This window comes from Mastomys coucha, unplaced genomic scaffold, assembly GCF_008632895.1.
Source record: "Mastomys coucha isolate ucsf_1 unplaced genomic scaffold, UCSF_Mcou_1 pScaffold5, whole genome shotgun sequence".
Classification (NCBI taxonomy): domain Eukaryota; kingdom Metazoa; phylum Chordata; class Mammalia; order Rodentia; family Muridae; genus Mastomys; species Mastomys coucha.
The window spans coordinates 76,818,808-76,845,129 of record NW_022196911.1 but is presented as its reverse complement, the minus strand read 5'-3'; the positions used below and the strand labels follow the sequence as shown (position 1 = coordinate 76,845,129).

Here is a 26,322-nt window from a genome sequence, read left to right as displayed (position 1 = left end):
ACATGCTGTGGATGGAATTTAAATATTGCCTTTTGAATCAATGCTCATTTTATTAGCAGGAAGCATTTAGAATGAGCCATTACACTATCATGGGGGCTTTTATTACTGGCCCTTAATAAACATTTGATGCTCAAAATGGTTATGAGCCCACAGTGTGAGGACAGTCCCACCTGCTCCCTCCCCTGTAGTCTCTGCCACAAAAAATTAGCTGAAGTGTTCATTAACAGAGTTATCATTTAGCCTACTTTTAACTGGCATGGGGCCAGAAAAATAAAACAAGCGTATCAAGAACCACAGAAGGCTATTTAATGATGGTGAAGTTAAATTGAAAGAGTTGTCCTTCCCACTGGCTTGTTATCAAGAGCCAAGTTTCCAAGCAAGACACTTCATAGCATGATGCCTAGGCCTGCACAGAACTTACTTATTTACACTTAAGACTGGGATTATGCATGTCATCTTCCCACACATCTCACCCCAGCAGAGCTAGTGGCCTTGGAGTGCTGGGCCACAGTACTCTGTAAACAGCTTGGTGCATGCATCTTGTTGGTTGACTGTAGCCTTGCAGGTGATGGTCCTGTGTCCCTAGGGCACAGATCTATATATACAGGAGAATACAGAAAGAGTTCCCCCCCAGGCTGGTAGAGCCACACAGGCTGATACTGACAGTTGAAGGTGACAAGATGCCAATTCATGTTGCAGTCAAGTCACCTAGTTCAGTGACCATGTGCCAAGTGTCATGACAACTGACAAAGTCAAGACATTTCAGTGGGGTACCCACTGAACACATAACAATCTCATGTCTGCGTGATGGACAAGTTATAGTACCTAAAGTGTTTTCTGAATACTCACTACACACTGGGCATAAGGCCAGTGTATACGTGTCAGCTCTGTGGCCCACACAAGAGCTGTGTAAAGTTAGTTCTGACCTTATCTCTAACCTTACAGATGAGGAAACCCTAAACCAAATGGTTAAGCACTTTTCTCAGGGCCTACTATCCCTTACTACCTGTGGGCCGAGGACAAAGGTGTACATAGAAGCTTATATAATACATGTATAAATGTTTCTATGGTCTGAACACAGCCAACAGATTTTTAAATAAAATATCTATCATTCCAGTTGGCCAACACATCTTTACAAATGCTCAGTACCTGACTGTAACTTGAAATTTTCAATTTTTTTTTTTAACATTTCAAAACGGGAAATCAGGGAGGGAGTGGTCCCTGGTTGGTAACTCAGCCACAGGTCTTAAACTGTAAGGCTCCTTCCAGGCATACATGTGAGCTCCCCAGTCCATACATCCAACCTCCAGCACCCCAGTACAATTGGCCACTCTTTGAGAAAGGGGCTGCATATGCCAATGTCCTGGTCTTTCTCCTTTACAGAAGATGGAAATGTACCATCGTGATCCTGGAAACTGACTTGGAGTCTTTGGATAAAGATTCAGAGCCCCAGCGTATGAGCCATCTTTGTGTTGCTGTAACAAAATACCCAGCAGAAACAATTCAGAGGAGAAAAGGTCTTATCCTTGGCTCATGATTTCAGTCCATCCTAGCAGGGGAGGCATGGTGAAACATCCCAGTTCACAGGCAGAAAGACTGTGGGCCAGAGGCTGTTCACATGGTGGTGGAGTGGAAGGCAGAAAGCACAGAAGGAAACACGGGCAGCCATAGCCTTCAAAGACATGCCTCTAAGGATGCATCTCCTCCAGTTAGACTCTGCCCCCTCAAGTTCCACAGCCTCCCAAAGTTGTGCGATCAGCTAGAGAATAAGTACTCGAAAAATATGCTTATCAGAGACAGCAAAGATTCAAACCAGAACACCCAATGATGTGGAATATGGTCTGTGATCAGAACTTGGGTTCCGGGCAGGCGTGTCTTCATGGATCCTGTTGTTAAGAGGTACAGATGGAAGAGAGCAGAGATATGCCCTCTACAGTATTTTTCAGAACCCAGAGCAAGGCCCCTCTTCTCTGTGTCTGGGCTGGCATTGTTTGGCCATACAAGAAGCAACATCATTTATGTTTGAACCCAAACTCTTTGGATCCAGGACTCATGGACTGGACTCCCCCAAGCTATTTTTAATCTCCTAAGTCCTAAATATAAATCCAGGAGTTAGATACGGGTCACTGGAATCCCAGTGTTAGAAGAGAGAGATAGCTAGACAACTTAAAAAGCATCTGACCCCAACCACTGCCCACTATTGCTTCTATTCAGATGAAGGCTTCAAAGATTAAGAGGATTTCTCAAGCCAGGAAGTCAGCTGTTCTCCAGCACCCATCCCTGCTCTATCCTGTCTCTCCCTGATCCACCTGTCAGCCCTCTACCGAGGTCCTGGAGAAGTGTCTTTGGGAGGGCCAGCTCCCTCCACACGGTCTGCTGTATGTGCTCCGATGCAGAGGCGGAGAGTCCCATTCCCCTCTGTGTGTCAGGCTGCAGAAGCGCTGGGTGGCGTCAGTGTATTCCAATTAGCTTCTGAATCATATTTGTTGTCTTAAAATATTTATATCCAGCCACTTCCCACCTGCTAGAATTGAATTCTAGCCTCTTCCACCACACGGTTGCAAGCCCACCAGATCATTCTTGTCACTTGAGTTGAACCAGGACACAGGGCACTGCTGCTACTGAGTGTGATAATGTATCCTAATCAGACATAAGCAGATGCATACTGCCATGACCCAGGGCACCCAGTCCCTGTACATGGAGTTGATTGCTTCTGACAGTGACACGTGGCTCCTACCAAAAAAAAAAAAAAAAAACAAACAGAAAATAAAAAGCTGTTTGCTGTTCTGTTTTTTTATTCAGGCTGCAGATCTACACCCCTGCAGGGTTTCGGGGAGGTTTCCAACAGACAGCTGCAGGGGTACATTGTGCAGACTACTCTGTGTCCAATTACCCTTCTTAGTGGTCACAGGAGGCTGGAGCCTCTTGTGGTGTAAGTTCCTCCGACGTTCTATATATGAAGAGCAATTTTTTTTCATGTGCTTTTAACACAGTGGCCACATACTGTGGCTGAATGAGAACAGTTTTGTTTTGATTTTTTTTAATTTTCTTTGCATCTTTGTGTAGCCTATGTGCATGGATGTTTGTGTATGTGTGTCCACAATGCATACATGGGAGCAGTCTATGTGCATGATGTGGAAGCCAAAGGTCTGTGTTAGGTGTCTCCCGCTGTATCTTTTTATGCGCCATTGTCTCACACTGAACCCAGTGTTTATCCATTGGCTAGACTGGCTAGCCAGCAAACTCCAGATCCTCCTCCTGCAAAAACACCCTCAGTGGTAAGATTATAGATGCACACACCCACACCCTACTGTTGGGAATCTGAACTCGGGTCTCATAACTAATTAGCAGGTACTTTAGCAATGGACCCATCTCCCCAGCTCTGTTTTAATTTTATGAATTAGTATTTTAATTGTATGGGTTTATGACATGCTGTATGATTATTTGATACCTGCATACAGTATATAATGACCAAATTGGGTAGTTAATATCTCCATCATCTCAAATACACTGAAATATTCAGTTAGTATGTAATTTGTACATGTCTATAAGGTATAGTTTAGTGCATGAATGTAATATGGATATATGATGTATAGAATCAAAGTGGATGAACTGATGTTACCAGCTCCTTGCCATGACTCTGTGCCTGGAGCCTTCACGCTCCTCCCTCCTAGTTTCTCTAGTAGGCGTTTGTGAACTGTATCTCTTCCAGCTACAGTTATTAGATGGACAGCATTGAACTAGATCTGGATGGAAAAGTAGTGTGGGGTTTATGTCCAAGGTCAGCTCTTCATTTCTAGCCCTGGCAGAATGGGGCTGCCGAGAGGGAACTATACCAAAGAGAAAAATTTCCCTGAGCATGCACTGTGTGCCCACAGCACAACTGGCACTTGACCTTGAACCAGCATTACTTCCTTAGTCCCTTGGACACGTGGAAAGGGACTGACTGGGTATAATATACAGAGAACACTGAGGCCCAGGAAGGATTGAGAACATGCCGGAGGTTACGCTGCCATCCATTTCTAAGGCTTTGGCTTTCCTGGGTCTAGAGATTCCAAACAGGCACTGTGGCTTTCTCTTCCACAGGCCACTGTCAAGTAGGGCTTGGGCTGTGCTGCTGCGTGAGCCTTTGTGCCAGCTCTCTGCTCAGAGAGGCTGGCTTTGGGCTGACATCTCACTTTTTACATTTTCTTTCCATTTTAATAAATAATATGTCACAATTCAGGCAAGCCAGCCGAATAATAATTTGTCAAGCCCAGAGCCCAACTTAGCTTGTTCCCACACTCGTCCTCCTCCTCCCTCCTCTCTGTCCCATCTTCACACATCCTGGCAAGCTCCAGATATTTCTGCCTGGGTGCTGTCACCATCCCCTGAGAAGTGGCAAGCATTAAGCCTCTCCCCAATGTTTTCCACCACCCTACTGTGATCAGCTGTATATCTCAGGGTTGGGGTGGGGGGAAGGCAATGGCTCTGAAGACCCTTCTGAGATACCCTGCCAGCTAGGTTTCATCAGACCCTTTCCCCCAAGACCTTAAGGCCTTGGCATTGACTCCCTTTGGCAGTGGTCTTGAATTTTTAGTGCAGTGGGTATGAGGATGTCTTGATTCATAAAGCACTTGCCTTGCAAACACAGGGCCAGAGTATGATCCCCAGTGCTTACATTAAAAAAAAATACCACATTTGCTGGATCAGAGACAAAGGGAAGCCTGCAGTGTAGTAACTAGCCACCCTAGTCAGTCACTGAGCTGCAGGCCATGAAAGACTCAAAGGGAACAGACAGCATTCCTGAGGATGTCACCCAAGTTGTCTTCCAGCTTTTTACATGCTTATGCACTCATATGCACATACACACACACACACACACACACACACACATACACACGCACACACACATTCACAATGGACATATCTTGTTTTAGAAGGACATGGAAGGTCACAGGTTCTCTTTTTTGGGGAGAGAGAGGTTCGAGACAGGGTTTCTCTGTATAGCCTTAGCTGTCCTGGAACTCACTCTGTAAACCAGGCTGACCTCGAACTCAGAAATCCTCCTGCCTCTGCCTCTGAAGTGCTGGGATTAAAGGCGTGTGCCATGACCACCCGGCTGGTTCTCTATTTTCTTATAGAGTTCTCAGCATCATATCAGATGTAAGAACAATCTGTAGACCTGATCTCTGCAAGGCCATTGCAACAACTCTGTGATAATGGCAAGTGTGACCATCACTGTTACATGGACAGAGAGAGGCATAAGAACTAAACAGCCTTCTGGGAAAATGCAGAGGGGCTGATTGTGGAGAGCAGCAATGGCCTATTCGTAATCTTGATAGTCAACTTGATGAGATTAACAGAAGCCTGGGAGAGAAATAAAGCCTGATTCTGGCTCTGTCTATAGTACATTTCCAGAGATAATTAACTAACTAATTAATTAATTAATTAATTAAGGGAAGACTATACTTTCAGGGATCATTTCTATAGTTCGTTACTAGAGAAGTTTCTCTGACTGTGTAGAGCACCCGAAACCACAAGAACGAGACGTAGCGTCCCCTCCTGAGCGTGAAGCCGGCTCTAGGTGCTGCTTCAGTGCAGCTGCCTCTTGCCATTGATGATCGTTCTTCTCTCCTTCGGGAGGGTTAGAGGGAGGGGACACAGTCTGAGTGGGAAAAAAAAAAAAAGAAAGAAAGAAAATTAAGGAAAGAAGACCCTCCCTGAGCATGACATCCTCCAAAAGACTGAGGGCCCAGCAGGGATAGAAGGAGAAGGACAGGACAGGCCTGCAAGTACCTCCCTCTGCTTTGTGTCTGCCCCTCGCTGAGCCGCCCTGCTCTCCCATGTGCCGTCCACCTCAACATTCTACCTCACCTCAGGCCCAAAGTTCTGCAGCCAACTGACTGGACTGAAACCATGAGCCAAAACATGTTCTTCCTCAGGGATTTGGTCACAGCAGCAACAACAGGGAAAAGACTGGTAAAGATGGCATCAGAAGTCAGCCTGAGGAACTAGGGAAATGGATCACTCTGTCAGGGCAGAGGGCAAGCATGAGGACCTGAGCTCAATATCTAGCATCCATGTTAAATAAACAAACAAACAAAAAGCCATGTATGGTTGCATAGCCCTATAATCTATAATCATAATACTGGGGAGGCAGAGACAGACAGGAGGATCCCTGGGGCTTACTGGTCAGTAAGTGCAGCCAAATTGGTTCAGTGAAAGATTTGTCTCAATACATTAATAAAAATAATAATAACAACAACAATAACAACAATAACAGTAATAATAATTTGGAGATCATTCCACATGGATGAGAAAGAAACTCATTGTCTACCAGCTGGTCTCTACATGCATGTATACATGCACATACCTAAAGATGTACACACACACACACACACACACACATGTATATACACACACTATACATACACACACATACACACACACTATACACACATACACATACACACACATACATACACATACACACTATACACACATACACATACACTATACACACACATACACACACATACACATTCACATGCATACACACACACTATACACACACATACACATATACACACACACATACACTATACACACACATACACATATACACACATACATACACACACACTCTAAGTCTTGTAAAAGGAGGAGGCTTCCAATGTACAGAGAAGTGAAAGGAAACAAAACAAAACATTTGTAGAGCAAAGTAAGAAGTTGTGAGGATTGGGAGGTGTGGACCATACCTGAAGTCAGGAACTGACAGACAGAGCGGTGACAGGCAAGTGAGCAGACATTGGGAACCATCCTGATAGACTTTCAGGAGTACCCAGGGGATCTCAGGAGCAGGCTAGCTAGCTAGGCTTGCTGTATCATTGATCAGGGTTCAACAGTGGGATCCTGCCTCTGTCTGTAAGGTAGACGGTGATAGAGGAACTCTATAAACATTAGTCTTAGGCTTTAATGTACACACATGTGCATGTAAACACATGGGAGTCCACAGATTATGAACGTGCTTACAGATACATCACAGACACAAACACATGAGAGGAAAAAGGGATTTTGTTTTGTTTAATTCCTAAAGATCACCACAAGCAGCAAGGTCCTGTTAGTTACTCCTTAGGACTGATTCTTGGGGACCTGTGCCCTCAATGTGTCTAAACGTATCCATGTGGTGGGTGCAGATTCCTTTGGGCAGAGGAAAGGCTTCCAACAGAGACCCTGGCTGTCCTGAAGGAAAACACACCAGACCCGGAGGTTAAGTATGGGAAAAGGAAGGAATCTGACCAAGGATCTGGAGATTCAACTCCTTTCAGGCAGTGAGGGAGGGAGACCTCAGTGGCCCAGAGGAAGGGACTTGCCAGTCAAGCTTCTAGGATTCATCCTGAAGAAAGTTTTATTAGTTTTTGACTTTTACTAGCTATGAAGAAGGGTCTACGTCCAGTTAACTAGTATTTACCAGCTATTAACTAGCTTTTAAACCAAGAGTCTACATACAGTTAGCTAGTGTTTTTCCCTCTTTAAAAGAATAGCTAAACTGCCTTTGTAATTAGAATATTAACGCACAGGTGACACCACTGAAGGACTTTGGATGTGTGACTTACGTGTGAGTTCTATCAAGTCAGCTACTTTTTGTCCCAGGGCAGGCTTGTGAGTTGCTCAGCAGGCTTCTCTCACAGACCACTGGCGGTGAGCAGCTGACCTTGGAAAAGGGCCAATTCAGGAGAAACAAACATGGGTCCGTGGGGCATGGTCTTCTTTCTTCCTTTCAATCCAAAGCCATGTATAAGGAATACTGGGACAAAGCAAAAGTGTCTATTCTTATAGCATCGAATCTGCCGGGATTCAATTAGAAAAGGTGGCATGCTTTTGAGCCCATAAAATATTAATATCTGGCCATTTACAGGAAATAGCATCAGAGAGGCGCCTTTCCAATTGTTCCCCCCCCCCCTTGAGACCCGTCACAGACTATGTCAAAGAGGACAATAAAGTATGAATCTTCTGTGTGATTAAAAAGTCCACTTTCACCTAATCCTGGCTGGTTCATTAGAAGATCTGAGTCAGTGGATGCTGCTAGTCCCCAGGCAAGAGATGTAAGGGTACCATGGCCCTCACTTCTGGGCAGCCCACAGACTCCAGCACGTGTAGACAATCCTTGATGAATGTCACCATTAGTAGTGAAGGGAAAACCAGCCTCTTAGCCCCATTAACAGCTCCATCCCTCATAGCTAGCTGGGCTCTCCCTTTTTATGTTTTAAATCAACACATAATATTTTTACATATTTATGGAATCTACTCTGACAATTTTAGACAAATATCTGATGTATAATAAACAAATCAGGGTAGCTGCTCTATTTCTACTTCCTCCAGCATTTAGCATTTCCATACCCAGGCATTTTTTTTTAAGCCACAAATTAGTGTATAGCTTCTCTCTTTAAAATGCCTTCACTAAATGGAAGGAAGGAAAGAGAAAAAAGATGGGATGGAGGATAAAAGGAGGGGGGGACAATCCTCTAATTCAGCTTGTAGTGAAAACTCCCTTCTCGAGAGTGAGTTCACTGTGGTGAGTCCAGGTTTTAATACTCTGACATCCACACCTCACCACGAGTCAGGAAATGGGAAATTCCTGACTCATGGAAGGTTCAAGAAAGGCAGGTGGTATGATTCTGGCCAATGATGTGTACAGAGAAAATTGCTTTCCCTACTGTCCCATGGGAAGCCATCCTTAGAAGTCAACATCATGTGTGGCCTGAGAGCAACTTGATCAGTGTCCACCCTGCTAGTGCTTCTCAGCTCTTCCTCCTCAGCTTTACTTGCTCTCCCCCATCTCTTCCTTCATTAGACAATACATGGGCATCACTCCAGTATGCCCATGTGCGGTCTTATGCACATACAGTGTTCGGTGTGATGAGCCTTGAGGAACACACCTGTGAACCCACACAATCCAAACAACCAAGAAGAAAAACAGTTCCCTCAAGTCTCCCTTTGGGACCCACCCTTCCTTCATTCTCTTGCCTAAGAAACCTCAGATGTCATTTCTCTGTCCGGTTAGTTTGCATATTTTAGAATTTCATACAAATGAGGTTATAGGATGTGTTCCCCCTTGATATTGGTCTGACTTCTTTAATCATCATAATGTTTTGACTTATATATAGGAGAATGTGCCCCTCTCTATTACTGGGTAGTTTCTCTATTGTATAAGAGGCATGCCACCTTTTAAAACAAGTCTATTTTAAGCTGTTAATGGGCACGGGCTGTTTGCAGTTTAGGGTCCTTAAAAATAGCACCACCAGGAAGCCTCTGTTTACAAGTGTTTGCATGGACTTATACTTTATTTCTGTTATTATTTCTGAGTAAACACCCAGGAATGGAATGGAAGGTACACACGTACCTCTTAACAGTGTGTTTTCCAGAGCAGCACACTGTTTCCCATCCCCACCAGCACATGGGAACATTCAGCATGTCAGTGTCCGCTTTCAAAGAACAAATTGTCTGGGAAGGTGACTCTGTTTGCAAAGCATTTTCCACATCAATGAAAGTGCCTAAATTTAGATCCCCAGCACCCATGTAAATGCCAGACCCGGCCACAATCATCTGTAACACCAGAGATGGGGAAGCAGAGATAGGTGAGTCTCCAGAACTCACTGACCAGTTAGCTTACTTGAGTCAGAGTTCAGCTAAGGTTCAGTGAGAGAGCCTGCATCCAAATAAGGGTGGAAAATAGCTAAGGAAGATACTTGACATCTACCTCAGACCTCTACATGCACATGCATCACACACACACACACACACACACACAAACACCACATACACACACACCACACACACACACACACACACACACACACACACACACACCTCACATGCAAGGGACAAAAAGGTTCTGCTGGAGTCCAGCACAAGCCAGGCCCAGTACTTAGGAGGCAGAGGCAGGAGGATCAGGAGCTCAATGTCATCCTTTCTTACACAGAGAATTTGAGATGAGGCTGTGCTGCATGAGACATGAGACTCCCATCTCAAAAACAAAGGAAAACAAAAAAAATCCCACTTAGAGTTTTCACTTGGATTCATTTAATCTATAAATCAGCTTAGTGAAAATTAATATGTTAATAATACAGAGATTTGCTATCTACTATGTGGCATCTTTATATTAATGCAAGTCTTTAACCCAGTAATATTTTATACTTTTTAGTGTATAGCTTTTATCTATATTCTTTCAAAATTAATCACTATTTAATGTTTTTAATATTGTTGAAAATGATATTTTTAAACTTCATTTTTAATCATCTGCAGCTAGTATACTGAAACAATTATTTGCACATATTGATCATGTAAGATACACTCCTGTTAAATTCTGACAGCTTGTCTATAACTTCTCGGGATTTTCCACATTGATGGTTATTTCACGTGAACAAAGGTAGTTTTATATCCTCCTTTCTGATGAGTATGCCTTTTATTTCTATTTCTTGTCTTAGTGAGCTACCTAAGACCTCTGCTACAATGCAGAGTCCAGTGACAAAAGCAGGTACCGTGCATGGACTTTGCCCACCTTGACTTCAGAAGGAAGGCATTCATTCATTCTTTGCTGTAGTCTGAAAATGGCTTACCCTGCCTGAGCCCTCAAAGTCTTATGTTAATGCTATAAAGAGGATTCAAACTTAATCTGAATGTAGTCTTATGAGGAGGGATCTTTGGGGAATGGTTAGTCTAGATTAGGAAGGAGCCCCCCCCCCCACAAACAAATTGTCCTGATTTGCTTTTTATTGCTGTGATAAAAGACCATGACCAAAAGCAACTTGGGGAGGAAAGAGCTTATTACATTTTATAGGTTAGAGTCCATCATGGAGGGGAGCCAGGGCAAGAGCTCAAGGCAGGAACCGAAGCAGAGACCATAGGGAAACATTGCTTGCTGCCTTGTTATCTGTGGCTTTCTCAGCTCAGGAGCACCTGCCCAGGCAGGGGTGGCACAACCTACAGTGACCTGGGGCCTTCCCACATCAATCATTAATCAAGAAAATGTCCTATAGACATGTCCGTAGGCCAGTCCAATGGAGGCACTTCTTCATTTGATGTTCACTATTCCTAGGTGATCCTGTGTCAAGTCATTTTAAAAACAAACAAGCAAAAAACTAACCCACACATGAGTTTTATAACAAGACAACCTTGAGCTAGAGATGTAGTTCAGTGGTAGCACATCTGCTTTGTAGGAGCAGGGCCCTGAATTCAACCCTCAGCATTTAAAATACTGACAGTGGGGCATGAGACCAGATACATATACATTCACAGTGCTCCAGATATAAATAATGCACTCCAGGGGAGCTTGCACCAGAGCCTAAAGCATACTGTTTGGACCCTATACCCCCCAAAGTCATGACCCCAAAATATATGTCTTCTTTCTATAAAGTAAATCGCTTCTGGTATTTTTTTTTTAAAAGCAACAGCTGACAAAACACTTTCACTGTTAAATATTACCAAAGTCTTCAGTGTCCTTACTGATTTTTAGTCTGCATATTTACACATTACTGAGAGAGGTGTAGACAGTTCATGCCATAGTCTTGGGTGGTGTGTTTCTCCTCATGGCACTACCAGTCCTTATTGTGTGCATTTTGAAGCACTGTTATTGGTACGGGTCCCCTCCTGTCATTATGCACTTTTGGTGAACCGATCCCTTTGTCATCGAGGGGATGGCACTTCTTTGTCCCTAGAGATACTCCTTGCTCTCACACCATCCAGTATTCGTAGAGCTACCACAGTTTCTTTTTATGGGAGTCAACATGTTTTACCTTTTTTCTATCCTCAGCTTTAATCTTTGTCTTTTTTTTTTAATGTATCCACTATATAATTAGATTTGAGGTAAGAAATTTAGAACACCAATTTGTGAAGGTAAATTCCACTTGTTAGAGCAAAGTGGGTCACTTGTAGCCCCTGGAGCAAAGGGACAGCTTTGATCTTTGGTGAAATTTGCAAGTCCAAAGCTTTCTGATCAACCTTGGTTGTTCCATCATCTCTTCTTTCCCCTTCTCAGTGTGGAAGAACTTACCGCTCCCATGCCTGGACTTCTGGCCCTTTGTGTGGAAGTGAAGGTCAATGAGGTGTCTGAGATTTATATGTTGCTGAAGTCAGTTTTAAGGGAAGCAATGACAAAGGTCTGGTGTGCTATATTACACAGAGGAACTCAAGAGAGCGAAAGAGGCCCAGTCATAAGTCACCATCCAACTGCATCCAGAGGCCCGCTGTCCTGTCCCAGTGAAGATGACCAGGACCACTCTGGTTGTGATTCTGGTGTATAAACTTCTCACATGCTGACTGAGGGTCATTCATTGTGGTTGTTTTGTTAGAAATGGCTCCATGGCTCAGCAGCTTCCATGAAATGTCTTTGATAGACTAATATCTAGGCACTTTGCTAAGCTCAGCCACCTACGTACTATCATTCTTGTAGGCACCAAACAGTTCTATTACAGTGACAAGATTTTTTTTTAATTTAGGCTTTTAAAAAACACTTTTTATTGATTCTTTGTAAATTTCATATCATACACCCCAATTCCATTCATCTCCCCATCCCTTCATATCCACCATGCGTCCTTGCAACCTTCCCCTCCAACATAAAATAAAAAAATAAAATAAAATAAAAACAAGACCAAAAAACCCAAACAAAACCTAGATCTCATTGTGGAAGTGGTAGTGTGTCACGGTGTGTCACACAGTATATCCTTTTGCCCAGACAGTTTTACTTACAAATGTTCATTGCAATGAGTTAGTTGTTGGTCTGGTTTGAGGCCTCTGGCTTCTGCTACACTATCAATACTGGATCCTCACCTGGACTCCTCTCTGATATCCTGTTGTTACTCTGTGTCATAGAGATCCTGCAGCTTTGGATCTACAGGACTAGCCCCTTCATACGCTCCAGCAGTAGATGGAATAGATGTTGGAGTGGGCCAAGTCAAAGCCCTGGATAGTAGCTAAGTTAACCTGCCAACTCTCCCATACCCACACCACCAGGGGGAGTTCTCCAACACTGCCCTGGTTACCCTCTCTCCCGCCCTGCCTCCCCCCCACCCCCAGAGACACAGCCTGCAAAGGACAGAGCCAGCTTTCCAGTTCTCACACCCTCTGGCAGGATCACCTGCACCCCCATCTCCTGGGCCAGCTCTACTGTGCTTCCCAGATAAGATGCAGGGCACACTCTCCTAAATGCTGTAGCCTATGAGGGCGGGGTCAGCTCTGCACAACCCTTGGACATCAAAATGGTCCCACGCAACAACCCAGATCAGGGATATCTGCAAGGCCTTTGGTGGTAACATGGGTCCTGAACCTCAACACAGGCCCCTGCTGTGGCATGCCTATAAATCCAGACACAACCCTCAGCAGGAGCTCAGGCTGGGACTTCACAATGTTCTCAGGTCACAGGGCAAACTATTCATGTCAGGCTGTTCCTCACATCCCCCACCCCATCTACCTCACCCCCATCTCTAGTTCTGCCTCTCTTCATAAGACACAAACAGTTCCATGTCTCTTTCTCTCCCATCTGTCCACCACACACTTGCACATTCTAGTAGCTCCGGCTGCAGGTGGGCCACATGGCAAGGCATGGGCCTCTGGGAGTCTTCTGCCCACCAATGAGAACTTTCTTAACCTTGGTATCTTCCACCCCTTGGACTTGGCAGCTGAGTGCTTCCTCTTGTCTGGACCTCTCTGGAATATGTGGCAGATGTGGGTTATCTGTGGCTGCAGTGGGGGTCTCCCCTCTTTTAACTTCTTAACCTTAGGGTTACCCTTCCCAGCCATGCCTATCACACTGACAGCAGCCTTCCTGGCTTCCTTCTTTGTGTCCAGTTTCTCTTCTTTTCTCCCAGCCAACATGCAAGATGGGAAAGACTACCCTGTGCTTTTAAAGTTGCCCTTCATGTGGACAGTACGCCATTGGTCTTGTTCTTGTCACCAACACTCTTGTCATCTAGCACTCTTGGCCTTGACTTTGGATGTTGAGATGACTTTCTTTTATCTAGTGTGATTGCTGACATGTTTAGGTTTAAATCCACCATTTGATCCTGCCACTGCTTCCCAAGTGCTGGGATAGAACTGAGTTTCTTAGACCTGGTGCTATTGGCATTGTGGCTATGAAACCCTTTCTTTCTTTGGGGAGCTGTCATACCTAACAGCACCCTTGGCATCTCTCACTAACTGCCAGGAACACTCCTCCCCTTGCTGTGATGAATGTCCTCAGGACCATGTATGGAGGACTTGCTTCGTTTAGCAGTGTTGAGGCCCAAACCCAGGGGCCTGTGCGTGCTAGAAAGCACTCTACTGACGAGTCACACACACACACACACACACACACACACACACACACACACACCCGCCCAAGACCCATATGCAGGACTTACAGATTATATTATAGTCAAGCATATATAGCACTTTAAATATGCAGTTCAGCCTTTTGACATTGTGATATAATATCATCCAAAAACATGATAGATTCCTTTCATAACTATTCTGGGATGCATTATACCCAGACAGTGTGAGAAATTGTCTCTACCCATGCACATACAGGCAGCACTAAGTAAACTCACTGAGAAAGAGAGAAAAGGAAGAGGGAGAGGGAGGAGGAGGGAAAGGGAGAAGGAAAGACAGGGAGGAGAGGGAGGGGAGGGGAGGGAGAGTACATGGAGGTAGGAGAGCAAAGTGGTGAGAGAGAGTTGGAGGAATAAAATAGGAAATAGATGTTATCAAAACACATTATATGCATTATGAAATCCCCAATATAAATTATAAAACTTTAAAATCATATTTTTATCTACATTGTTCCATCATACTGCTTTATTTGATATATGTTATCCATTTTGTGGTCCTGGTGTATGTAGGGTAGGGCCAGGACTGAGGTACACCCTTAGCCTCCCACCATTATCATTGCCATGCCTGTTTCTTCTCCGTAAGCTGTAGACCCCACCACACATTGTTTGTGCTTCTTAAACATAATATCCTAACAGACATAATCTCCTGACAGATTTTAAGAATAACAGGGAAAAAGTATTCCTGCTAATGTACTCTTTATATAACTTTAACTTTCCATCTGGTATCAATATATTTTCTGCTTAAAGGATTTATTTTAACATTTCATAAGGGAGCTGTCTTCGGATGATGGCTTCTGTCGTTTGTAGATTTGAAAGAACAGCCTTTCCTTCGCCTTTGGTTTTTTTGTTTTTTGTTTTTTGTTTTTTTTTTTTAAATCTGTTCAGTAGGTAGAGGATTCCAGGCTAACAGTTGCTTTCTTTCACTACTTTAAAGCTGTCTTAGGACAGGTGCCACTTCTAAGGAGTGCCTTTCATGTTTGTCTTTGTTCTGTGGCATGCCTCCTTTCTCTGACGACTGGGCTGACATGACTGGTCACTTGATGCTGTCCCGCCAGCTTGCTGGATAATTTCTGCCAGCCTGCCTTGAGGGTCACTGATCTGCAGTGTCTGAAGCACTGATAATTACACCTGATTCCTTGTCCAGGATGTCTTTTTATCTCTAAAATGATAACCTGGGTATTCTTATCTATTTGTCTGTTTCTATCGGGTTGGCACTTTCTTTTTAACTTCTTAAATAGCTGGTTTACAAGAGCTGCTTTCGTATCCTGTCCACTAATCAGATCATGTAGTTCATGCTTGAGTCTGTTTCTACTGATGGATTTTTGTTCCCTCATTCTGGGTCGTAGGTCATGATTTCTTCTGCATGTCTGACCATTTTTTTGTTGTTGTTGGAAGTCAGGGACTGTGTGAATTTTCCAGTGTGCAATGAGGTTACTTAGAAATGACTTTGGTGCTCTCAAGGATCAGTATTCGGAAGGCCAAATCTCACCCCCTTTCTCTTTCTGTAAAAAGAGCTATAAGTAGAGTGTTGTCTCTAGCCATACCTGTCCAACCGCATAGGTGGCCAGTGCGTACTCTGGGGTACTAACAACCAATTTGCTAAGCGGAGATGGAAACCACGTGACAAAACCGAAAATGTTCCCTATCTGGCCCTTTACAGAAAACGTGTTGCCAACCTCTACTTGAGATGAACACCTTGTAAATTTTGCTAGGTGGCTCCAACCCTAACCTCTGGTAAGCCTGTCCCCACCACTGAGGCAATGACTCTCTAAGGAACGCCTGGACTGCTTGTCTCCACGCTAGTCTACCCGGGAAGATGGCAACACATGAAACTTCTAGCCCATGTGATCTCCAGGGAATTGTCCTGTGCACAGTAACCTCAGACACATGTCTGACCACTGCCTCCTACCTATGACCAAGGAGATATCTCCTGAAAATGTCACTAGCATACTCTCTGTCTGTCTCTGTCTCTGTGTCTCTGTCTCTCTCTGTGTCTCTGTCTCTCTCTGTGTCTCTGTCTCTGTGTCTCTGTCTCTCTCTGTCTCTCCCTCCCTGCCTCCCTCTAGCCTTTTGTGCATGCTGAGTTTTTCCTTCATTTGCTCAACTCCAGGTCTCTGTTGGGCTTCTCCCTCCCTCCACCACAGCCCAATAAATAGTCTTCCCTATCAACAACCTGGCAACCCCAGCGCGTGCCTTGTTTCCCTTCCTGGGTGAGCGCTGTCCTACCCTGCCTGTTGCCCAGTATCTGTAAAACACTCTAGGCTTCTTCTGTGCATAGAGCACCTTTTTATTGGGTGAGCTAATCAGAGCTGGGTTTTCTGTTAGGTGCAGCCAGAAGCATCCCGACTGAAACAGGCACGCAAAAGGATACGATACCAGCCTTGTGGAGGATGTATTGTCCCTCTGAAATCTGAACAGTAAGTTGAGAAGGAGATCATGGAACAAACAAACATTATGCCCAAAGCCTGAAAAACACCAGGCTGCTATAAGAAGGGTCCTTCTCAAGGTTCAGGGTCCATTTTCATGCCTGGCCATGGACAGCATCACAGACAAGGTGAGCTCAGCCACATATGCATCTGCTGTTCTTGCTGTTTTGATTTCAGAAAGACTCCAAAGATGAAACCAGAGGCTGAGAATGGAATAGAGGAGTACCAGGAGTTAATTCTTCCTGTGCTCTGCACAGAAGGCTATGGTCTGGTGATGATTGTTTCATTGGCTTACATTAAACAGGTAGTAAATTAATTCCATACAACCTGCTAGGGTACCAGCCTCTGGAAGGGGCCAGTGTCCTCTATTTGAAATAGGATTGCTTCACTGTTGAACTAGAGCAAGCCCAGAAGGGCTACAGGTCCTGAGGTCATAGCTTAGGGTTACAAGGGCCAGCAGTGGAGCTGGATGCTTGGCATAAAGAGGGAGAACACAGAGAGAGAGGGTGGTAAAGGACAGGAACTGAGGGTGAGGCCTTTGGAGACAGCTGGGGCTTTAGGTTAAGACGGGTCATCCTAGGCAATTTGAAACAAGTCAAAGGTCTGGATGGCTAGATGCAGGTTCTAGAGTCACATTTCAGAAGGCAATTATAAGGAACAGAGGGCCAAGGTTTGATATACTTGGGAGCTGACAGTTCCCGTTCAGAATGCATGGGGCTTGGGTTGGGGCTGATCCCACCATCCCACGGTCTCCAGCAGTAGCAAGTTCAGGAATTCATCCATTCTAGGCATGTCCTCTCTCTGGCAGTGGCTTGATGGATGTATTCCAAAGAGAGGGATTTTTTACTATGGGTTCGTGGGAGGAGATGTCCTCCAATGTTAACACGACAACTAATGAGGCATTGAGCTTGAAGCAGGACACCTTGATTCTGCCTCTGTGCCATCCGAGCCACTAGACTGCCGGGTGGATGCGAGCGAGTTGCTTTAAGCTCCTGAAACATTGGTTTCCCCTCGCAGAAGTAAAAGGTTTGAGCTGGAGGCCTCCACTGCAGTAACCAACTCCTTAACTCTGTGTCCTCCAATGCAGCAATGCCACACAGACATTTTACACTCATGGGAAATCCTATCGATGGAAACATTATTATCTTAATGTTGATGGGATGAACAAAGCCCAGTAAAGATAAGGGATAGGCTCGGGTTTGCACAGCCAGGAGCTGACATAGCCAGGAATCTTTGGCCAGCCTTGACTTCTAAGCTGTGAGGCTACCTCCTGCTTCTGAGCAAGGATTATAGTTGACCCATGTATTGGCATGGCCAGTATAAATCTTGAGCTCTCAGATAAGCCTCAAGAGGATACGCTAGGATGTGAATGGAGCCCTATCTCTGCTCTATCCAGTACTCCATTGAGAATTGCCGATAGAAGACATGGAAGACACAGTGACTTGGAAATAACAAGCATGTTATTCCCAAACTCATTCCGATTATGATATAAAAGCAGATACACTATCTATGGTCTTTATTGAGTCAATGGTTTAAAATAACCTTGGCTCCTGAGAACTTTAGAGGTCTCAACAGTTGAACTAAATCTACTTAAAATCGGTGTCCTTTCTCTAAAACTAAGGGCCCTCAAATTAAGCATTCTTTTCATGCATCAGTAATTCCTGAGTCTGGTGATTAATTACTGAAATGTTAAAGGTCTTTTATGTTTATGATACGTGCCTTCATTCTGCAGGCTCATAATGAATTGTAATTTTTTTCATTAACGCCCTTCATATTCATTGTTTGCACTCTATTATATCTTAGTTGATAATTTAGATAACATTTAGAAGTAATAAAACTGTTTTTTCATTAAAGAAACTCCATGCTTCCAACTTTTCACCGAGGTTAATAAAAAACTGTTTTGCAAAAGGGAGAAAATAAAGGTCCATTCCCTGCAAGCCAGTTAATTTGAGAACTTACTGAAGAGGACAAGGGAGATGGACTTCCAGTCTTCACTTTGCTTCTTGCCAAGGCCTTCAGTCATGGGCCCTTCAATTCCTTGGCTTCACCTGCCAGCACTTTATTTTCTTTCTCTGCAAAATGGGGCTGAGAGAGGGAGAGGCTAGCTGATGTTAACGTGTGTGGTGAATTGTCAGAACAAATGAGCCTCAACCGCACATTCATGAATCAATAGGGACATCACTCTTCTTTAAGGAAAAGTCAACAGGAACCTGTCACCAAGATAAGGAGTTTGCTACAAACCCTGCAAGTTCATTTATTGCTCCTCAGAATGGTGGCCTGTCTTTGTGCCCTTCATTCACACCTCAAAGCTTGAAAAGCCTGCAACTCCTCTATTTAAATACAATGGCTTTGGGGGTGGGAGGGAGGAGGGGAAGTGGGGGAATGACAGGTATCTCAGGGAGATAATTTCAAAATTGCCACCATTCCCTCCATTGCTGTCTATACTGATATCGTCTTGTCCATTATGATCCAGAGAGAGCCTGTTTGAATCTCAAACATGTACTCGACACAGGCAGGGAAGTACCAGAAAAGAACAAATTGAAATTATAATCAGCTAATTATATCCCCTCTTAATTGAGACGCTGATTTTCTTGACAGTGGATCAAACCAGCCTGGCATCTCCTGCCAGCCAGAGCTGGGGAAAATTTCTGGTCATGAAACAATATTAATAATAATAGAAACAAACAGCTTTCAGAAAGGCCTCAGCCTCCACTCAAGGTTCCATTTATTCCTTCATTTGGTTCATTATAAGAACACTAAGAAGCAAGAGAATCGGTGTCAGGGAATGCCGGCAGGCGTCCAAGGGATGCTCTTGGCTTCAACCTTGACTCCTCTTTCTCACAGCCTGCCTCCCACCTGCCAGCAGCTCCCTCCACCACCTGTGCTGACTACTCCTCCTCTCAGCCTCATTGCCCCAGGCTATCCTCAGATTATATCGCTATTGTTAAATAACCTTCAAACAGTCCTTTTATTCCTGCCCTTTTGACTTACAACTCTGTTTTTCCACCACATGGTCACACTTCACTGTCACTTCTCTTAGATTCTCAGTTTCCCTTTGTGTTTGAATCCATCCCTGGAACTGAGAGCAGCTTCCATCTGGCCTGGCTGCCATCACCTTGTGGTCTCAGCTCCTGCCACAGACCCACTGCTCTGCAGCAGCATAGTGTATCACCAGCACCCGGAAGAAGAGAAAAACCAGGGTTCTAAACACCAGAGGGTCCCTGTCCTAGCATGCTTTCTGTTGCTGTGATAAAAACACTGACCAAAGCCAACTTAGGGAGGAAAGGGTTTATTTGGCTTATAGGTTACAGTCTGTTATCAAGGAAAGCCAAGACCAGGACTCAAACCAGGAGCCAGGGGACATGTCCCACCAATTTGATAGAGGCAATTCTTCAATTGGAAGAAAGAACCTACTCTCTTCCCAGGGGACTCTAGTTCATACCAAGTTGACACAAACTTGCCAAGTCCCCAGATAACTGAGTATGTTCTACCTCTCAAGTTCTCAGATACAAGTTTTATCAACCTTTTCTCCTCCATCCCTCTTCCAATTCCCCCACTCTCACCCCAAAACCTGCCAAGAACCAGGCTGATTCCTGGTTTCAAGGATGGGGATGGTTTTGATGATGATGAATGGGGTGGAAAGTGCAGAAGGAGGCTTTAAATGAAGGAGATTCCCTTCACCCACATAGTCACCAAGGAACTGCCTGCCTTCAGAGTGCATGGAGAGCAGCCAGCATATGGGGAGGGCAGAGCAGACAGAGTGTTCCTCCTGCCTCCGTGGCCGTTCTGTGATTATTCAGACCACACTCACTCCCTTCCCGGTGGGGCCCCGGTCACTAATGCATGGCTCCCACTCTTCATGAAATTCATCCCTAAAGAGATGTATGCCTCTTCAGAAAGCCTGGCTGCAAGCCTGAGGGTTGTCGTGTTAAAAGGGTGTTCAGGTGTGGTCTATTATCCTAGATGCAGGGTAGAACATAGCACTCATGACAGAAGTACCACGGAGCCCCAAGTTGAAAAAGCCCATTTAAGCCAGCATCAAAGGCAAGGTCAGAAGTAAAGCCATAGTGAGCCTTGGGAACAATGGTTGGGTGACTAGGGGCTTCCAGGAGAACGGGGGAACACAGAAATACGCCCAGAGTCTATGGTAAGGAGTTATCGCACAGAAGTCAAACTATTCAGAGTCAATAAAACATTTGTCGTGCAAGCATGAGGGGAAGAGCTCAGATCCTCAGCAACCACAGAAAAGGCCAGCCGTGACAGAATGTGATTGCAATTCCAGAACTGAGGAGGTAGAGAGAGGAGGAAGCCTGGAGCTTGCTGACTGACCAGCCGAGCTACATCTGTGAGCTGCAGGTTCAGTGAGAAACCCTGAAGATGAAAATAAAGTGGGATCTGGGTGTGATGGCACACACCTTTTAATCCCAGCACCAAGGAGGCAAAGACAGGCAGATATCTCTGTGGGTTCTAGGCCAACCAGATTGACCTAGTAAAGTCCAGGCTAGCCAGAGCCAGACAGTGCGACACTGTCTCAATGAAAAGACGGTGGAGAGGGAGAGAGGAAGACAGTTAATCTCTAGCTTCCAAACATGATGTGAATGCACACCTGTACATAAACACCAAACACACACACACACACACACACACACACACACACACACCAGTTCCCTTCCACTGAAGGAGGGACCAGAAAAGGCTTTCTAAAAGCAGGGGCCCTCTAAGCAGGCTCTGAAGGATGGAGACAAGCTTGCCAGGTAGAGTGGGATTCATTTCAAGGATAATGTTGTGATTTCTGTCCAACTTTTCAGGAATGCATATGTCCACTGACGGACAGTCATTTCACAAACCCAGACGTGCCTGTGGTGTCTGCGTTCGCTCTTTTTCTAGCTCCCTTCTTATTTATTTATTTTTAATGTAATGGTTATTTCGTGGCACTCACAAAATGTCCTCTGCCTGCCAGCCATGAAGGCACCAAAAATATCAGAGAGGAAAGTAAATGTGCCAAGAAATGAAAGAAAGGCAGGAGCTGGGCTCCTTCCACGGAATGAAGGGACGTCTTGCAGGTAGGCAAAAGCATGTTGAATGTAAAAGAGAAGCAGCCAACTCCAGAGGCATACCTACCTACGCCCATTCTTGCCACTATTAATGGCTGCACACACAGACACACGGTAAGTCACTGCACTGGGCTAGCTGAGCCACAGTATCCTTCGGTAGCCATGGGTGGGTTTATATTTTCCATGCACTTGGAATTCTGCCCCATGGTTAGAAAGAAGGCTCTCTCCTGGGATGGGCTCTGGTCTGCGAAGAAGCCTCCACAGTGCCTCTCCTGGGTGACATTCCTGCAGGGACCCTGGGGACAGCTGGAAGGAGGCTGGAGCAGAATGCTGGTCATGAATCCCAGCTTCAGCTTCCTGACTGAAGCCAGGGCCCAGCTCCATCTGGCTCTCCTGGTTTGACTTTGATTTGTGGAGCTGGAGGCCCCTTTATCTGATGGCAGTAAATTCCTGTACAGAACCAGTTTCCCTACTTCCTCTGTTTGGAGCCAAGGCCAGGCCCCTTTCTCCTTTCCTGTCCATTCTCCTTTCTATTTCTTTTACTCATTCCCTTAATTTGTAAGTCCCACTTTAACATGGCCTGGGGAGGAAGGGTCCCTGGAAAGCTGTGACATGCACCATCAGATCCTCCTAGATTTTTAATGTATTTGATGCTTTAAGCAGGTCAAAGTTCAGTGGGGAACAGGAGATCACTATGCAAAATGGAACCCTTCTTCCCCTGAACTCAAGTAACCACTGCAGAGAGTCCTACTATCCCAACCAGAGCCTTATTGTTATTCTAGATAAATCTTAGAGGAAACAAAATGGACATTACTGGGAAGCCCCTTCCACTCATGGAGAAAGCCAGTGAATTTCAGGGCTGGTCCTTTCAGACTCATGGCTCTGGGTGTGGTTTAGACCTGCCTGCTATATCTTCCATGTGCCTTGGCAGAGATCCTGGCTGGGCACATGATCACTCCCGCTTGGCAATCATTCTTCAGAGCTCCGAGGATGAGGCAATCAGACAGAGGACTCTGGGGCTACAACACCAGATCATAGAAAGAGAATCAAGGCTGTGGGTCTCACCTGTGAAGTTAAGATACTTCCTCATCTGTCTCTATCCCTGCGCTATCATGAAAATGAAATGAGATTATCGGTTTATCTGAACACATTCAGAGTACCCACTGGGTAGTAGATTCTGGAGGTAAAGAAGAAAATATACTTCCTGCTCACAAAGTACTCAAAGCCAAGTAGGGAGGACAGACAAGTGATGGGTCTCGATGCAGCCGAAAACCATTGACCATTCTATCAGGGGAAGAACTTGGGTCTGAAGGATGAATGCATGCCATGCTAGCTAGACAAGGGGCGATACGGTGCATTCCAGGAAAGGAACCCCATCTCTGCAAAGGCCAAGGGCTACATTGACAACATCGTTCTTGGGATTCTAGCTTGCAGTTGAAGAGGCAGAGAGAGGCAAATGTAGAGGGAGTAAGGAGTGGGCCACAAAACAGCTGTGCCTGACGAGGCCATCCCTAGAAAGCAGCGAGGAGGGTTAGAAAGGAACAAGTCAGACCCCTGGGAAAGGCAAGCCTAAGAGCAGCAGGCCTGAGTGGGAACCAAGGGAAGATGGAGAACAGGCAGGGTGGAAGGACAATGGCTGGAAGGAGGAGGAGCAAAGTGACCCACCAGATATGGGTGCATAGAAGACAGCAAGGATCTGGTTTGTCGGATGGATGGGAAAGGCTGTCTTCACTGAGAAGTATCACCTTTTTGACAATGAAGCTTGTCATTCACCTTGTCATGCCAGCAGTCATGTCACCTGCTACAGTGTTCTACAAGTTGTACTGAGGGGAAAACAGGCTTCTCCCCCCCTTATTTATGAACTCGTATCTTCGTCCTTTTAAAAGGGGGAAACCATTAAATACCAGTAAAGTGGAAGGAAGAGCTTTTAAAATTGAAGCTAGGAACCCAGAATGGTTGGACACTGGGAGACATGAAGTTTCATGGGATTTGCCTGTTAGAAACTGCTACTTGGGGAAAGAGTCTAGAACACCCCCTAAAGAGACAGACTGAGCCAGCTGTGGCAGCTCAAGCCCGGTAAGCCTAGCACTCAGAAGGCTGAATCAGAAGATCTGCTCTGAGGGTAAGAACAGCAAGGGGCGAATAGTAAAAACCTACCGTGAAGGGGGTGTGTGTGTCAGGGGGATGACTCAGTCAGTTAAGAGCCTTAGTTGAAATCTCTAGCACCCATGTAAAGAGCAAGGCACAAGGACACCCATTTATAACCCCAGCACAGGAGGACAGACAGACAGGTCATGGTCTTAGCCCTGATGGTGAGCTCTGGGTTCAGTGACAAACCCTGATCCAAAAATAAAAATAGATTAGGTGGAGAGTAACTGAAGAAGAAGACAGCAACCTTTGGCCTCTACACACACACACACACACACACACACACACACACACACACACACACACCACAAAACCAAAAGCTAAGAAGAAAAAACATTTCCGACCACATCAGACTTGAGATTGAAAACTGTACAAAAACATCAATGTCAGAGAGAGAATTTTGCAAGAAAAATGCCTAATCAGTAGGGATTTAATGGGCCACTTTAGCCGTGCAAGAAGAAGTGTTGATATTCTATGTCGGCTATTTTATAATCACCAGAGTACTTAGCTTCATGTAAGCCATCTCGTACTCATTAGAAATAAGGGTAATTTTATTCATTGGAAAGAATGCTCCAATTTATAGCATCGTAATTGCTCGAGGTTATACATTTTGATAGAGAAAGCTTCGTGTTTGGCAGAGGTCGGGGATGACCAGATGGGAGGCTCAGCTATTAGGACAAAGACCTCAGGGTCAGTATGACATTTGGGGGCTATTTCAACCAAACATGGCTGGGTCGTGCTGCAGTAATAAACACCTGTCTTAATTTGTTTTAAAACACTGTACCAGAATACCATAGACTGGGTTAATTAGTAATAAACACAGACCTCTTTGACAGATAGTTTTAGAAATCAGGATCAAGGGCCTGCAGATGACAGGGGGACTTTGCACTTTATCATCCCATGGCAGAAGGATGAGAGGCAAGAGACAGAAAGTATGAGAATAAAAGTGAGAGAGAGAGAGACCTGACAGAGAGGTGGCATCAGTCATCCACGAGAGAGGACTCCTTGTGACCTAAACACTTTCCATTGAATAGTAAGCTCCTGATGTCTTCTGAATATGAAGTGTACCCCATAGATGCATGTGACCCCAGTAGGTGACACCGATATGGAAAGTAATGGAGGTGGAGCCTCCCTGAAATGTTGGGGGTTAGGGGTGGGGCTTGAGGTTTATACCTGACCTCACTTTCTTTCTGCATTCTGTTTCCTCCATGTGGACAGAGCCACATCCTGCTTCTGTTGTGCCACACCTTCCCCACCATGACAGAATATATTGCTTCAAAAATGTAAGCCAAAATAAGCCCTGCCTTAAGTTGCTTTTTGTTGGGTATTTGTTCACAGACACACAAAAGATAAGTGATAGAGTTTCCAGTGCAATTTTGTGGGTGAGCACCTTGAAGCCATAGCGCCCGCAGACAATGAAAGCATGGGATTAGATAACCTAAGAAGACTGTGGGTCTAGAATTCTGAGAGGTTTGAGCTTGAGATCAATCGTCACTGATCACTGGACATCATGGGTTTTGATGAGATTTCCCAGGTGTCTTAGTTAGGGTCCCTATTGCTGTAATGAAAGCATCAGGACCAAGAAGCAAGTTGTGGAGGAAAGGGTTTCTTCAGCTTACACTTCCACATTGCTGCTCATCACCAAAGGAAGTCAGAACAGGAACTCAAACAGGGCAGGATCTTGGAGGTGGAAGCTGATGCAGAAGCCATAGATGAGTGCTGCTTACTGGCTTGCTTCACAGCTTGTCCGGCCTGCTTTCTTATAGAACCCAGGACCACCACCAGCCCAGGGATGGCACCACCCAGAATGGGCTGGGCCCTACCCCATTGATCACTAATTTAAAAAATGCCTTACAGCTGACTCTCATGGAGGCATTACCTCAACTTATGCTCCTTCCTCTCTAATGACTTTAACTTGTGTCAAGTTGACACATAAAACCAGCCAGTACATCGGGTAAGAGAAAATACTACAGAACGTGGTCTTCTGATTCCTGGTACCATCTTGCTGGCCCTGTGCTAGACTCTGAAGTAACAACCTTCTGGCAGCTCAGAAATGTGTGAAGTGGAATGTGGGGGGGCAAGAGTCCTCCAGCACCAGAAAATGCAGGGAACAGGAGTAGAGAGATGGCTCAATCCATAAAGTGATGGCTTGACAAGCTGAAGAACCTGGGCTCAGATCTACAGCACCTATGTAAAAACCCAGCTACAACAGTATGAGTATGTAAACCTAGCTCCTGAGAATGGAGACAAGCAGAGCGGTGAGCTCCAGAGTTAGTGAAAGTCCCTGTCTCAAAAAAAAAAAAAAAGTGGAGGATGATAGAGAATGACACCGGTGTTAGCTATTGGCCT

General features: G+C 45.0%; 1 protein-coding gene and 1 non-coding gene across 5 annotated transcripts in view; both read left to right on the top strand.

The window, feature by feature from the left end:
• Asic2 (acid sensing ion channel subunit 2) overlaps nt 1–26,322 on the top strand; it is a 1,070,182-nt gene that overhangs the window by 891,811 nt on the left and 152,049 nt on the right. The gene's annotated exons all lie outside the window — the stretch shown is intronic.
• LOC116079285 lies at nt 5,442–5,656 on the top strand. The gene has a single exon (XR_004113861.1). It is a non-coding gene; the product is annotated as a small nucleolar RNA U3 (small nucleolar RNA).